General features: G+C 43.5%; 1 protein-coding gene across 1 annotated transcript in view; it reads left to right on the top strand.

Annotated features, from left to right (window-relative positions):
* The window catches only part of ADCY2 (adenylate cyclase 2), a 3557286-nt gene that overhangs the window by 1897810 nt on the left and 1642116 nt on the right, over positions 1-17360 (top strand). The gene's annotated exons all lie outside the window — the stretch shown is intronic.

Raw genomic sequence — 17360 nt, 5'->3', positions numbered from 1 at the left:
ACAAATTCATGAAGCTCTGAACCAAGTAGGGCATGTGTATCATATAGGTCCTCCAGGAGGATGAGGTTATGCTGTAGAAAACAATCTCCCACAGTCATGAGCCCTGCCTCTGTCCACTCTAAAAGTTGGGCTGGAGTGAAAAAGGTAACAGGGTCTCTGTGAGGAAGGACTCCCAGCTATAAAGCTGGTGCATCCAAGGGAGCCCCTGCAAAGCCATGCATAATAACACACTAGGCTGTGAGCTGGCCACTCCAAGGCGTAGGAGGCGGGGCAGCAGAAGTTGAGTCAGTCCCAAGAGCTGTCAGTCTTGTGTACGGGAGTCATCCAGCTATCTGGCCACCCACTTCAGCTGTGCAGCTAAGTAGTATATTTCAAAATCCGGAGCTCCTAAACCCCCAGCATTTGGCAGGCGTATCAGGGACTCTATGGCAATCACCATCCCATATCAGGTCATGGAGGAGTGTGTTGGGCTATTTGAACCAGGTCATGTGTATCTTAACCGGCAAGTTCATACAAGAATATAATAAGTGGGAAGCATCACCATCTTGGCGATGGACACATGCGCCATAAGGGACAGCTGCAAAGATTTCCAGAAGGTTGCGCATGACCGAAGGGGCCAGAGGGCCTTACCCAAGTTGCCTTCCTGTAAATCTTTGTGTACATGGTACACTTATACCCCCAAATATATAAAGTTGTGGGAGACCATAGAAAATCTGGTGGGAAGTTTAGTGGTTGAGGGGTCTCCGTCACTCAAGGGGCTATACATGGCTTAGCTCGTTTAACACTTAGGCCTGACAGGCTCTTGAAGTCCTCCAGAAGCTGCTACGCACCCCACACTGGAGCCGTTCCTCCCATCAAATATAAACGGAGGTCATCAGCATAGAGCAATACAGTATGTTCATGGCCTTCTAACATTATACCATTACCTCTATCCTCTGTCTGAAACAGTTCTGCCAAGGACTATAGCCAGGGCAAGGTGCAGAGGAGACAGTGGTCATCCCTGTCTCGTCCCCCCAAATATGCTGTATATCATGGAAAATGTGGAGCCAGTCTTCACTCGGGCCGTCGGGGTCACATACAAGAGAGTGACCCATTTAAGCCATCTATCTCCCAACCCCATCCTACTCATGACTTTCAAAAGAAAATACCACCTTATAGAATCAAAGGCTTTCTCGAGGTCTACTGACAAGATGAGTGCCTCCTGATTAGCCTGCATCTTAGGGTGGTATAGTATATGATATAATCTCCCGAGGTTGAGGGATGTACTACTGTTTTAGATGAAACCATTCTTGTCTCTGTGTACTAAAGTGTACATGTAGCAGAGCAGTCTAGTTGCCATTATTTTGCTTAGGACTTTAAAGCCTGTATTTAACACACAGTTTTCAAAATGCAGATGGAGGCACACCCACCATGTCAGTCTTAGGAAGGGGAATCATAGTTGTGCTTTGTGTGGAGTCCAGGAAGTGGCCCATATGTAAGGAATGGGCATATTGAGTAACCAGCCTGGGAGCCAGAGCACCCATGAAGGTGGAGTAAAACTCAGCTGGGAGACCATGGTGCCCGGAGCCCTTCCTGTGGACATATCGTTCAGAGCGGCACACACCTCCTTAACTGTTAAAAGGCCCCCTAAGGCTTCTTGGGCCTCAAGTGGTAGTGTTGGGGGTGGTCAATCGGTCCAGGAATCTATCCTGCGCTGCCTCGGGCAGTGTTTCAGGGCTACAATAAAGTGTTTCAAAGTATTTGTGAAATTCCTTGTTAATTTCCCCCGGTGAATAAATGTGTGTCTCAGTGGATGAAGTGTGGTGAGTGATGGGTGTACCATGTAGTTCAGGGTGGATAAGCCATGGCAGGTGTCTCCCAGATCTACCCTCCTCCGCATGTGCCCTAGCCATGTAGGATTTGTAATAGTGACATCTCAGATGTTCAAGGGTAGCATTATATTATCCTTTCACATCAACAAGCGCCAGGACACCTCAGGGTAATCGTTGGGCTATATAACTTCCCTTAACATAACATAACATAACATCAATGGGCACCCAGGTCTACTCCCAGGGAACCTTCTAGGGTGTGCAGTATGGTATCGAGGGTGGTCAGTTCTTCTTGAATTTCCCTACTAATGCCTTCCGAATGGCTCATACAGTGACCATGGACCACCACCTTGAACGCCTCCCATTCAATCAAGTGTTTGGCCTAGTGGTGCTGAAAGGGAGTTAAAGAATGCTAGTTGATCCTAATTAGAAGCATATATGCACCCCAATGTGAGCTCCTTCCCCAGTAATCTACCTCTCACAAATACATAACGGCCCTCCTTGTCGATGGGCGAGTTCAAGCACTCAAAAAGGGCCCCAGTCCTCACCCATATCACCACTGCTCTTGTATACACAGAGAATTATGTGGCATATTATTGGCCTCAAAAAAACAATACGAAACCCTGAGGTCTGTAAGTCCAAAAAATCAAATGAATCATTAAGTGAAGTATTGAAACAGACTAAGCCCAATAGAATATTACTAAGGGCAATCCCTTGTAGGACATAATCCCTCACTCACCATAGGTGACATGCTTCATCATTTGGGATTCTCCTCCCAGAGGAAAAACCTAGTTCCTCTGGGGGCTACAACCCCCTCTCTAAGAGGGAGGAGCTCAGGGATGTTTTCAAAATACACTGGAGGATAAGCTAAATCCTCAGATGATTAGCTTATTGTGTGAGTGAGGGGTGCATTGCGAAAGAACAAGCAATTAAGTGAGAATGGTGTAGTTAAAACTAGTTCAGGAACGGCAGGCGAAAGTAAGAAATGTAACTGTAAATCTACCACAGCCGTGCAAGACCAGGATTAAAATCGTATACACCTCCAGTCAAAGAATTATAGACTGTGGTGAACAAAAAGTAATGGTCGACATGTTTCAGCCAGAGCGCCTCAAGAAAGGCTTTCATCAGGACCACTTAAGCTACTGCACAAACACAACCGTGTGTAAACCACACTGGTAAAGGATACACAGGACACACGCGGACTACTAGATATGTGTCCGTCAGTAGTGCGTGTCCGGGCATCAGGCTCTCATTTGCCTCGGTTCCCCGACGGAGAGAGCGGTGTTCCTTTCCTGAGCGGTTGCCAGGTGGAGGATATTGACTCACCCAGTCTTTACGGGTGAAGTTGAAACGCACTACTGACGGACACATATCTAGTAGTCCACGTGTGTCTTGTGTATCCTTTCCCAGTGTGGTTTAAACACGGTTGTGTTTGTGCAGTAGCTTAAGTGGTCCTGATGAAAGCCTAGCCTTTCTTGAGGCGCTCTGGCTGAAACATGTCGACCATTACTTTTTGTTCACCACAGTCTATAATTCTTTGACTGGAGGTGTATACGATTTTAATCCTGGTCTTGCACGGCTGTGGTAGATTTACAGTTACATTTCTTACTTTCGCCTGCCGTTCCTGAACTAGTTTTAACTACACCATTCTCACTTAATTGCTTGTTCATTCGCACTGCACCCCTCACTCACACAATAAGCTCATCATCTGAGGATTTAGCTTATCCTCCAGTGTATTTTGAAAACATCCCTGAGCTCCTCCCTCTTAGAGAGGGGGTTGTAGCCCCCAGAGGAACTAGGTTTTTCCTCTGGGAGGAGAATCCCAAATGATGAAGCATGTCACCTATGGTGAGTGAGGGATTACGTCCTACAAGGGATTGCCCTTAGTAATATTCTATTGGGCTTAGTCTGTTTCAATACTTCATTTAATGATTCATTTGATTTTTTGGACTTACAGACCTCAGGGTTTCGTATTGTTTTTTTGATTTGCGATTGGGGAACAAACCCTGTGTGGTCTTTGAACCTTCCCTGAGACCCCCCGGCTTAGAACCGTTTTGTGTGTATATATTATTGGCCTCACCATCTGCAGCCTAGTCGCTCCACCTCCCCTCCAGTAAGGTGTGTCTCTTGGAGCATGGCTATTCGTACTCCCATATGCCACAAATAATGGTGTAGTATTAGGCCGTTCGGATGCAGATGTCATATGCCGGACGTTCCAGGTCATACATGTAGAATCTTCGATTCTGGTGGCCACAGCAGTGGTTTGGGTAAGGTCACTGACCATGGGCATTCTTGCCATCCTGAAGACCATGTCAAGACCATGTCAAACCGCCTCCAGAGAAAAGCCAAAAGAATAATATTGTATTCCTCAAACTTTTAACTCCCCATCCCTAGGGCAGAGCAGCTATGGCTGTCCATCCAAACACATTATGACTTACAAACAAGATCATTGGTAGAGTTCCACCAGACACCTAGGTGGTTTCAGGTGATAGGGTCAGGCTGAAGGAGACCAATTTTGCTTTGATCACTCCTACTCACAGCAAATGTATCTTGAAGGAGTGGGGGGCCCTCCAACTTAGTACCTGGGAAATTGTTATATAAATTGTATTCCAGGAAATGGTGCCTAGGCCATCTCCATCTATCTCCCCAGCCCATCACCAAGGAGTACTCACAGTCTCACCAGCGCCAAAGGTCAGCAACCAGGTCCATCCCCAATGTCTCAACTGCCGATCCTCAAGGGCAAGATCAGTGACAGAGGTCTCAAACGTTCTCAACCGAGTTCGCCCATTGATCAGACCAGGTCATCGGCAGGCTCTGAGGTCACCACTGGGAGAACCTCTCCATCTATTTGCAAACTTTCTTGTTCCGAGTCAGTGACCTGATCTGCGGGTAGGGAGTCGCATCCGGACTCCAGTCCCATCTGCCAGGCAATGTCTGATGCTTCCTGCAATGCCTCATCCCTCTCCTGCTGTGCCTGCACTGTAGTAGGTTTCTGAAATGCACTCTTGCTCCTGGGCCCATGGGGTCTTTGTCTGTGCTTGGTCTTGCTCTCTTGTGTTTTCCGATGGGAGCCCACCTGGGATGTTCCAGTCGTGTAGGTCGCCAGCCAATCACACACTTCCTGAGGCTCCTCACAGAAGCGTGTATTCGTTTTCAGCATAAACTTGAGCTTGGTCGGGAACATGAGAGAAAACTGCAGGCCCTCCAATCCCAGTGCCTTTTTCACTTCCATAAAGGATGCTCTTTTAATTTGCACTGTAACCATGTAGTTGGGAACGAAGGAGACCCGTCCGCCTCCAACCTGGTAGGGGCTTTCTATCCTAGCCCTCTGCAGTAGCACGTCACAATCCCTAAAGTGGAGGAGCTTGGCCACCACTGGGTGTGGTGGTCTTTCCAGGGCCAGCGGTCTAGCTGGGACCCTGTGTGTGCGTTCAAGGGCAAAGAAGGGTGTCAGGAGGCCCACCCCTCGTATGTTGCTCCATCTATCACAGCCCTCGACATCTTCTGCACGATGTTCCAGCATGTGCACCTAGTCTGTAACTGTTGCTACCCGTCGGGCCAGGTCGAGCTCTGCCTGGCATATCTCCACGAGCCCCGACTCCACCTCTTTCACAATGTCTGTTAGCTTGTTCTGATCCACCTTCAGCAGACCCAGTCCCACTGAGACGGCACTGATATCCTGTTGCAGTGTGGCTTCGGTGTCTGTGACAGCAGCCACGATCATGTCAAATTGTTTGCATTGGGGGATGGCAGAGTCTCCGATCCATCACCATCCCCATCTGTTACCGGGTCAAAGGCACTGACCTATGCGCCCGCCTGGCAAGCTCTAGGCTTGCCCATGTCTGTCCAGCTCATAGTTATTGTGTGCAGTAGTGCCTGGCTGGGTGGGCGGAGGTGCATAGGGTCCCGGAGTGCACCAGACTTTGAGATAGGTGACTGGTTGTGAATGTAGTGTGTTGTGTCTTCCTTTGGTCTATTTCTCAGGTTACAAACAGTAGGGTCCCAGGTGGGCCTCGATGCACAGGAGAAGCGGGATATCTCTACATCTAGTTGTGCCACAATATATCAGCTCGGGCCAGTGGGGTCCAGTTCAGGATGGTGTGCTGTCTGTGGGTCCCTGCCCTATGATGAGCCGTGTCCATCCCCAGGAGTCACACAAGTCCAGTGCCCAGCTCCGCTGCTCAGCTTCCAACCCACCAGCAAAGAGACATTCAGAGTGCACGCCCGATGGCGCAATGTTGGGATTTCCCCTCACTAGGCTATAGCTGGTATAATGTGGAGCGCAAGTGCCTCCAAGGAGGCATCCATGTCCATACGTAGCCAGGCCCACATTCACCATCTTTCCACATACCCTGCAGCCCTGTGTCTCCAATTCACAGTCTCATCACTGGATTGTTGCATGGAATGGGAGTAGCCAGGGCAAAGTTCTTATGGGCACGGCCTCAATAGTGAGCCTTTCCTCAGGCCCCCAGCATGCAGTTCCGCCCACAATCCAGCAGGCAAAAGGTGGAGGAATCAGGCATTACATGTGTGTCAGGCCCACCATCCAGAATCATGCAAGCAGATAGGCACCTCAATGCAGTCCCTTCTATGGCTCACTGTAGCCCAGAAAGCAACTCCCATTCGGTGGAGCCATGGGTCAGCCTCAGCAGGCCTTCCGTCACAGCCCTGTTCTGGGCCTTCAGATCAGCAGCAGTGCACCGCTTGTCCCAGGGCCATCAGGTGTCCAGGGCAGGGCCAGGGCAACTGCCTCTTCACCTTAGAGCCAGGGCGCTCCTCCTGGGCCGCTGTGTGTGTCAGGAGGGGGGCAGAGGTCAGCCTCACACCTCTGCGAGATTCACAGCTGTGCACCGTCTCACCTTCATGAGCCGCACTCAAGGCGTGACTGGGGAGCTCTGCCATCATAGGCTGTAGGCTCGCCCTCTGCGCACAGGAGCTTCATCTCCACCGGGACCTCTTCATTTTTCCCGGCCTCCGCGTGCTGGCGGCCCGCGAGGGTCTCCGGCAGCCCCGCTAGTCCGTTTCCAGTGGCAGGGTACACGGCCCATAACAACAGACAGTTGGGCCGGGAGCACCGCAGCCCAGGCAGCGCAAAAGGTGTCACCTCCCGCTTCAGCGGTAGCTTCAAGTATCGTGTGGAGCAGGGTGATGATCTGGAGTATACTTCAGGGGTCAGACATGGCCCCCAAACCAGCATGATGATGTTGCAGGTTGGAGCTGAGCGATTCAGCTACACGTCGTTGGCTACTAAGCCACGCCTCTCTTGTGGGAAGTTGATTTGATGACAAAATATAAGCTTGACACTAAATTATATCTGTTCACACGGAAAAACACACATACAAATAAAAAGACATATATGCAGGAGCAAAAACTCGTACAAACAAAAAAGAAATGGTGCCTGATATAGATTTTGGGGGAAACGGGACATTCGCTAAAAGGGTGAAGATGTCCAGTTTGCCCTATTTAGATAAGTAGTATAAACATCAACACATAGAACCGATTGGAAATCAACCACTATTTGTGCCGCATCTGCCAAATTTATGATCCACCCCATAATTACTAGGGGGCATATGTATCAAAAACCGTATTTGCGATTCTCAAATAGCGAATTTTTGAGAATCGCTATTTGAGAATTGCAAAACGGGATGTATTTAAAAATTTGCACATATTTTGCGAATTCTTAATATTCCTTAATTGCGATTAGTAAATTGCGAAATCGCAATTAAGGAATACCTTCTCATTCATTCCTATGGGCCAGGAGGCCCATAGGAATGAATGGGAAGTCATTCTCCAATTGCGATTCGCAATTTGCTAATCGCAAATTGAGAATAATTTCAAAGGTGCAAGGGTGTCATGATGACACCCTGATGCACCCCTGAAATGAGCATGTGTGCACATATGGCGCACATACATGCCATAAGAGCATTTATGTGCGCCACATGGCACTTTGAAGAATGCCAAAAAGTGCATTTTTCAAAGAAATCGCAAATTACCACCAACTTGAAGTTGGTGCTAATTTGCGATTTCTTAAGGTGAAATCGCACAACTTGGGTGCTTGTTACATAGCATTTAAGGAATCGCAATTTGTGATTCCTTAAATGCTTACACAAAATTAAGGAATCGCAAAATTAGCGATTCCTTAATAATGCGATGCGAAAATGGCTCATACATCGCGTTTTGCGATTTTGTATTCACAAACGCTGTTTTTTAGCGATTCGCAGCATTTGCGAATACAAAATCGTTTAATACATATGCTCCCTGGACACATAAATGCACATAGTTAAGCACACACTTTCTTAAAAACAAAAAAACCCAGAACATTGCACAGAATAACGCAACATAACACATACACAAAACAATAAACGCTTACACATACACACAATAAAACATGCACAAATGGAAACATACACTTGCACGGACATGTGCACAAGCACAGAAGCACGAAGACAAAGAAAAGCATGTACATATCTAAACGCATGAACAAAGTCACATACACATTCACAAAAATGTATTTTCCCTAAAAAAGTAAGATCCTTTTTAATCATATAAAGCAGCTATGGGGAAAATTGTAAAATATAACACACACATATTTCTACAGACAAACATACACAGAGAAAGACATATACAAAGGCACAGCAAGATATAGACACAAACAAAAGCAGCACATCCTCATTTCACAAAGAAACGGAAGCTGATTACAAATGACTATGTGAAATGAAGGTCGGATAACAACAAAGCGCTCATTATAGTCTCACTTTTATTCTATGACATACAAACAGAAGTTGGTCTTTAATGAAGGCTCCCTTGCAATCAACCCATTTTTTCTCACTTGTTTCTTCAGCTCTTGGGTCCCGATGGAGAGGGATGTAAAAGAACTGACCTTTAATGTCTTCATTTTGCGCAATTTCATGCGCATATACTTTCTGGTACACAAATCATGATTATGTAACTTTAGTAACTCAATTCAATTGAATAAATTATTTATTCGATCCAATAAGTACAGATCATAAAAGCTCGAATAAAATCAATAATCATCATAAAACTCCAATTCATTAATTCTAAAATCCATATAATAACTAGGATTACCTGTAGAGAACTGAATAAATAATACTAAAAATTTAAAAAGTACAGTAAGACCTGCCGTGTTTTGTACATTATGGGCTACATACAATATATATATGATTACCCTTTATCTACTGCTTGGTTTTGAAATGAATACTCCACACAATCTATGAACCCCTCAATTTTCTCCTTATACAGGCCCGCAAGAATGTGGCTACCGAGAAGCAAACAAAAGGATCAGGCAAGGACTTTAAAAATTATAATGCTACCCAACATTGTCTAACAATGTAACGGCTTAAAATCGGAAAAATATAATCTTATCTTTCTTTTTTATAAAACCAGCAAAACTAGGTGCAAGTCAGATTGGGGGTGAGTGGTTATCGCAGGGGCACAAAATCAGATCAGAATGCTTGAACCTTCTCTCTGGGTAACCTAGCATCAGGGGGATCAGATTCATACGGAATCTCAATAGAATGTATCTATGCTGTGCTATACTAGTGCATGCTAAGTAGGAGTACCCACCCTCTATCTTGGTCGGGATCAAATTGTATGCAAGTTCTGCTTGTTTGCTATGATTCCTTTCCATTCGGTCATAGTGTAAAGGTATAAATCAGTTTCTGTTTCAAAATCTTCCTGCACGCAGTTGGATCCTTAAATAATTCTACTAGCCCAATAGCAGTCATATTCAACTCCACGTACCTCAGCCATCTAATCTTACTGTAATTTTCCAATTTTAAACAGTTTTCTATTATATTTTGCGCTAGATTTACCGTTTCCCTACACCAAATAGAAAACCACAGTAAAATCGAAGCTAATCTAATCGCATCTGACATATAGGCCAAACCCAATTCTGTGTGTAGGATATAATTTGAGTAGGAAGACGGAAGGGACATTAAGCTCTTAAAAAATCTGTCTTCAAGAATTTGGAGAGAGTCTATGGATACCATACCCCAAGCTCCTGCCCCATACGTAGCTGCTGATTTCGTCTTATCGTGGTAAATGTGGTTTTTTTGGGTCTAGGGATCTTGCACCCAGTTTTTTGGAAAAGGACATAATAGATGTCAGACGCCTCTCCATGTCTAATGCCCTACCTAACACCAAGTTTGACCAAGTTTTGTGTTAATCGAACAAAACCCCCAGGTAACGGAAGATATCTACTACTTCTATTTTGCGAGATTCCATATGGAAGTGTAGGGCTTTATCACATCTTCCAGCCCCTGCAAAAGATTTAGTTTAATTAACTTCCAGATCCAATGATGCCAGTTTTGGCAATCAACACCAGGTCATCAGCGTAAGCCAATATTGATAGGGAGTAGTCAACCCCGTTTTTATAGATGGAAAAAAGAAACGGGGCAAGGACACATCCCTACCTAACTCCCATGGCAATCTTGAAAGAGCGGGTGCATTCCCCATTTTTGCCATAACGAACACATGCGGTGACGTTGGAATATAATTGGCGAATAAAGTCAATTATGGCTGGATCAATCCCCATCACCTCCATTATATACCATAGCTTGGAGTGGCTTGCACAATCAAAAGCTGCTAAGTCCATTAAGGTCATATAAATTCTTCCACCCTTCCCTCTCGTATATTTATCTATAGGTAACGATAATTCCAAACACTCGTCTTTGGTGCCATTTCCCCTTTGAAACTCATACTGCGCCTGCAATAAAATATTCTTCTCATGGGCCCACCCTTCCAGCTTAAATAGAAGGAGTTGTCCCATGAGCTTGGCAGTTGTATCTAGGAAAGAGATTGGCCTATAGTTCTGGGGTTTTCCTGTCCCCTTTTTTGTGTATCGGGACAATTACACTGGTCTTACAGAAGGCAGGGCCGACTTTAGATATGCTGTTAAAGACATTGGTTATTAGTGGGGCCCACAGGTCTTGGTTTTCCTGAAAAAAATCTATTGGTACCACATCAGGGCCCAAAGCCTTCCAAGCACTACAGGCCACCAGCCCTCTTCTTACATCTAGAAGTGAGAAAGATAAATTACCCTGTGTTTTGAGATCTGTGTTAGTTGGAAGTAACAGAGGAGATGTACTGGAGGCAAAGATAATGTTCAAAGTGTGCCACCCATGCTTCTTCGCCTACATGAGTATCCAGTGTTGGATCCTTAGGGTTTTTGAAGCAAGGTGCATTGATTACCTGTCAGAAATCCCTGCTATTTCCCGTCCTGGCAGCTTGGTCAAGATCAGCCCAGGCCTCCTCCATCATGTCCCTTTCTCTTTTCTTTCTTGGTATCTTGTAATCCCTCGTAATGATCTTATTCGATCTGCATTTTTGGGTTGATTTTTCAGGGCTTTGGGGAGGGCTTTTCGAGGTTTTGCACAGGGGGAGTCAAACCAGCGCTTAGGTAAAAAATTATTCACCGGTTTATGGCGAGTGAAGGCCAATTTTACTTTCCTTTGAAGTTCTATAAAATGTGGTACTAATAATGCTGAGCTAGCCTCTAATTCTAGGCAGTTGAAGATGTTATCCAGTATATTCGATATAATCCCAGGGATTAGTTTCAATTTATCAATTTGTGTCCACTTTAGTTGGAAACCATTCTTTCTAGACAGAGTTGCGTTTTCTATTTCCTGATGCTGCATCACTCCCCTAATGGCCAAATGCAGTTGTATAGTAAAATGGTGTGGTCACTAAAACTCAAAAATAAATTATCTGCGTGGGTAACCTTATCATTAAAAGGAATTGAGACTAATGTAAAATCAATAGTAGATTAACAACCATTCCGTCTAAAGGGTTTCCCTACATTGCCTATTAGTGAATTTGGGTTATTAGCTATTACCATGTTCCTAATATATAGCAACCTAGTTAAGCTATTTCTGTATTCATTATGAGCAAAGTGATAAAAGGGGTTTCCCAGCATGTCTTCTGGACTACACACACAATCGTGTTTGTGCTTGCTAAGATGTACATTAAAATCCCCCACCCATATAAGATTGAGAGCTCCATTGTTAGCACTCCTGGTGAGTTAATCTATCTCCCTGTTCAGCTCAGCTACCACTAATTGCATGTTTCCCCCACAATCATTATTGTAATAATCAATTAAGAGCCAAGCACCCTCACTAGCAACCTTTAGCAAGAGCAGGTGAAAATGGGCACACAGACATTTAAACTTCTTTACTTTTATCTGTAGTGTGTTTGAGATTTGCGTTAGAAGATCCTCTTTGCTCTGCTTGACAATGATAGTATTGCCTCTGTCTGGAATGAACGGTAACCATTTATAAAAATACGTTCTGTAGCCCAAGTTTTCTGTAGGTATGTGATGTTGTGGGTTTGCCAATGTGTTTGCCAATGTTCATTGCCTAGCTTTTGGCCAATGCCAGCCACATTCCCAGAAGCTAATCTAGTTGGGTAGTTATGTGTCACATGCTGAGAATCAGTAGTTTTAGAGCTCCCTTGAGTATCGATATCTGATCTGTCCGGTCTATCCGATCCATCTGGAAGATCGATACTGCCTAAGGTAGTCAATGACATGCTTCTAGGTCTATCAGGGGGCGTATCTTTTTTCCAGTCTCAGCCCTACAACACCAATATTTCTGTCTGTGTGGTTACATGTAGGGCCTTCCCTCGGATGACCTCTATGTTCAGTTCCCGAGAGTGAGATATGACTATAAAAATACTCCAGCGGTAAGGCTGTGATCGGTGTGCCCTTAAGGGGTACTTTGTATAGCTGGCCTAAGAGGGATCTGACAACAAATTCATTGTTAAAGTTTATTACAACACAGTCACCCAATATTGATTTACTAGAGGTGCCCAACCACCCTACTCTCATTGCCATGATAATCTGATTGGCAAAGTACCATCCCCCCTCCCAGATAAATTAAATGTCACGACAGCCAGCGCAGGCTTTTGTCCATTAATTGGGTTGTTGATTCTTGCTGGTCCTCCTGCAGAATCAGTACATTTGCCAGAACCAATACAAGCGGGGAAGCCGCTGGTGGAAGGTGCAGTGTCTGATATGGCTTGCGTGAGAAGGAAAGGTATTCAGAAAAAGAGAAAGGGGAGAGGAAAAGACGCTCTATAGTAGTCCATAAGGGACAATCATCTGGGGAATTAAGTAACCAAAACGAAGCTTGACGTAAAAGGAATGCTTTGTGATATGCCTGGAAATCAGGAAAATTAACCCCCCCTTCTATTTTAGGTCGTGTCAATCTGAGTAACGACATACGGGATTTCTTTTTATTCCATAAGAAAGAGGACAGGATTGAATTAATCTTCTTAAAGAATTCAACAGGAATAGATACCGGGAGGTTAGAAATGGTATACAATACTATAGGTGACAACATCATTTTAATAGTATCTAGACGGCCCCACCATGATAAGTAAAGAGGGTGCCACTTAGCAGTTAAGTCTGAAATTTTTTGTATAGAGTTATTCATGCATAATGCAACCGTATCGGACACTAAGGAAGTAACATGTAGACCTAAGTACTTAATATGATTAGGACTCCAAGTAAAATTGGAGGCACTAAAATCCGATTTAAACGTGAATTTATTTAAGGGTAAAATTTCACACTTATCTTCGTTTAGTTTGTACCCAGAAATAAGTGAGTAAGCTTGTACTTCGCCAAAAAAGCAGGAATCGAGTCAACTGGGTTTGATATAAAAAGCAAAATATCATCGGCATAAGCCGCAAGTTTAACATGTGAATTGGGGGTTAGAAAGCCTTCTAAATTGGGGTTTTGACGAAGTTTAGAAAGAAAAGGTTCCAATGCTAAATTAAAGCAAAAAGGGGAAAGAGATCATCCTTGGCGTACACCTCTTTGTAGATTGAAAAATGTGGAGGCTAATCCATTGGCGCAAACTGCCGCCCGAGGGTTAGAATAGGGAAGAGAGATCAGGGATACAAATTTAGGGCCAAAGCCAAACCAATGCAGTGTATGGAACATATAATTCCACTCAACTCTATCAAACGCCTTTTCGGCATCCAATGCTATCGCCGCTAGGGGGTGAGTTAGACGAGAGGATTTAGATAAGATAATAAAAAGAAGCCTTGTATTATCGGTAATAAATCTACCCTTAACAAATCCAGATTGTTCTTTCCCTAAATGATCAGGTAGGTAGGAGTCTAAACGAATAGCCAACGCTTTAGCAAAAATTTTGTAGTCAATATTTACCAAGGAGATGGGCCTATAATTCTTACAATATTTAGAATCTTAACCAGGCTTAGGAATAAGACATATATGTGCTTCAGAAAAGGAGCCTGAAGAACTACCCAACGTTATGAAAGAAGTAAGTAGGGAGTGCATTATGGGCAGTAAAAATGTAGAGAAATGTTGGTAAAATTCTACAGTGAAACAATCTGGCCCCGGGGCTTTATCTTTTTTTAGATGTTGTAGAGCTGTTAATAATTCTTGATAGGTTAAATCGGCCTCTAAGGGTGAAAGGTCTGGTGTACTATGTGAGGGTTTCTGAATGGTGGAAAAGAAATTAGAAAGAGAGGTGGAAGAAGGTTGTGATTCAGAGGTGTATAATGACTTGTAGAAAAGGGAAAATTCATTCAAAATCTCAGAATCCTTAAATTTTAAAGTTGATTGACCATCATAAATAGACTCAATATTTAACTTGTTATGCTTGACTTTTAAATAGTTGGCTAGCGTTTTCCCAGCTTTATTCTTACCCCCATAAAATTTCGCACTGGATTTTAGCAAATATAAAGAAGCGTCTTCCGTTGATTTTTTATTAAATTGTAGTTTGGCATTTATAAGGGCTGTAAGACAGTCTGTCGTAGGTGAAGTGTAATAAGTATGTTCCAGACGTTTGATGTGCTGAAGGAGATCTGCAGTGAACTTCTGTGAGATTTTCCATTTTGTTGCAACAAATCTTATTATAAAATCTCGTGCCGAGGCCTTAAATGCATCCCAAACCGTGGCAAGCGGCATAGAAGGGGTTTGGTTCAATTCAAAGAACTCATTGGAAAATGCAGCAAAGGAAGAGTATTATTAAAACGCCACCTTCTGGGACCTGTGACTGGAGGGAGAATGTCGAGGCCAATCAAAACTGGAGCGTGGTCAGACAATAAAATAGGGCCAATTTCAGCATTTGTAAGGGATTGTGAGACATTGTGTGAAACAAATATATAATCAATTCTTGACTGAGTATGATGGGAGGAGGAGTAAAAGGTATACTCCCTAGTAATTGGATTACATAGACGCCAAGCATCCAGGAGTTTATGTTGAGTTATAGCCTGCATAAAGGATTTGTGCGATTTGCTGGGTGCAAAGGAAGTTGTTGAATTTCTATCAAGAAACAGATCAAAAATTTGATTGCAGTCACCAGCTAAAATGAAGTTGTCTTGAATACAATTTGTAATTTGTTTAGCAAAAGTGGTCCAGAAAGAGGGTGTAGCATTTGTAAGGGCATAAACATTTAAAATGAGACAGGGACCCCTTTCAGGGATAACTTGACATTCACCCATCTGCCATCCGTATCAGACTCTTGGGATATAAAAGAAAAAGCAATAGATTTACGACAAAGTATTATTACCCCATTTTGTCTTCCGTCACCTGGGGAGAAGAAAATTTCCCCCACCCAGCTTCTTTTTAACTTTAATGACTCCGATGCCGAAAGATGAGTCTCCAGCAAAAAAACAACATCATCAATTTAGCTGAATAAGTTAAGACTCTCTGCCTTTTGATAGGAGAGTGGAAACCCTTGACGTTCCATGAGATCAACTTTAGTGGCATTAATAAAAATGTAAAAAGGAAATAAAATTTGTCAAATGCAAATCCAATTCATGAAAATGACCATGAGAAGTATGTGAAAAGGAGAAGGATTTGAAAAGAGTAGATACAGTATTGGAATAGGATAAAATAAAGATATCGAGAGACCTGAAGAGAGAATAAAAAAGAGAGACATGAAAAATGTAAAGAAAAGTCCAAGAGGATATACAATAAGAGAAGAAAAAGTGAAGAAGGATAACAATTGTGATAACCATAGTATCAACAAGAGTGAAAAGATGAAAAAAAAGGTAGAAATCGAAGACACCATCAGAGAAGAAAAAACGAATCAATGTGGGAGAACACAAAACAAAAAAAACGACAATCAACAAACCAACAATAAGACAAAAAGGCAACATACCTATAAAGAAAAAGATTCAAAAATACACGAGTGGGGGAGGTGAAACCACTTGGAGAGGGCCACGAGTCTGAGGGCAGCCAAACAGAGGACCACGGAGACACCACGAAACAGGGCTGTGAAGGCAACAAATAAAAGAGTTAGAGTTAAACAAGAAAAGAGGGGATTAGAGTAATCAATCAAACAATATTTAGCAATAACAACATGAAAAATAAACATATATAGGTGGGATACATAACTCTGAGTAACAGCAAGTATAACGAAGAAAAATCTAAAGATTCTAGTTTCGAAGGACATAACATTTGAAAAGAATCAACAGAAACTGATGAACCTATAAAAATAAAATTGTTATCATGTGTTAGAGGAGGTCGAAGGTCCGGAGAAGTCCATGCCAGTTGTTCTGCACGAATTGATGAAGGTTTGTAACCTTGCCGGATCTTCATACGTTGTGGTTCTATTGTTATACGTGACCTTAAAAAGGCAAGGATGGAAGAGGCCATACCGAGCTCCCATTGAACGCAAATCAGCTCTCATGCCAAGGAAGGCTTTGCGTCTGTTAGCAGTAGCTTTAGCATAATCCTGAGCAAAAAATAAGGATGAACCTGACCAAGTAAGTCTTGGGGAAGCTTTAACCGCAGAAAGAATTCTTAACAAGTCAGTATACTCCAAGAAGTATAAAATCACTCCTCTTGGTCTTTGTGAAGGAGAGACTTGAGATGGAGGACGTCCTAACCTGTGAGCCCTTTGAATATTGAGTGAGGTTCCATCAGGCAGATGAAGAAGCTTAGGAAGAAAAGATTTGAAAAAAGTGATTGGGTCAGACCCTTCAAGACCTTCTCCCAGGCCGTAAAGGCGCAAGTTGTTTCGTCTGTTGCGATTTTCAAGATCCTCCACCTGCTTCTGAAGCGTGCACACCTGGGAGTTGAGTTGAGAAACTATGGAGCAAGACTCTTTTAATGAGGTAACAGAGTTCTCAACCTCGGTGACCCTCATCTCCATTTGAGACCAATTATCTGTGAGAGTTTGCAATGTACTATTTGTTTCTTCCATAAAAGGTCTAAGGGCTCTTACCTCCTCAAGTAAGAGCTCCATTGAAACAGGTGACGCTGACTTAGGAGGTGAGGGCGGGTCTTTTTTAAGGCGTTTTGTGTTAGATTTCCCTGAGACGCCAGAAGGAGGATCCATAGCTGTCTCAAGGTCTTGAGACGGAGGTGGGAGAGAGTCTTCAAACTGAGCGAATTCTGTGAAAAGTTTTGAATTTTTTATAATTACGCGCTGTTTGGAAGAAGGAGGATGAGTTGCTCTTATTCTGCCCATAAGAGAAAATAAATAAATAAATAATTTTCTCCAGAAAAAATATGAGAAGTTAGATCTTGAGACAATGTGTTGAAAGGTGTGTGATATC

Source organism: Triturus cristatus, chromosome 5_1 (assembly GCF_964204655.1).
Source record: "Triturus cristatus chromosome 5_1, aTriCri1.1, whole genome shotgun sequence".
NCBI classification, from domain to species: Eukaryota; Metazoa; Chordata; class Amphibia; order Caudata; family Salamandridae; genus Triturus; species Triturus cristatus.
This window is presented reverse-complemented; position numbering and strand designations above follow the sequence as displayed.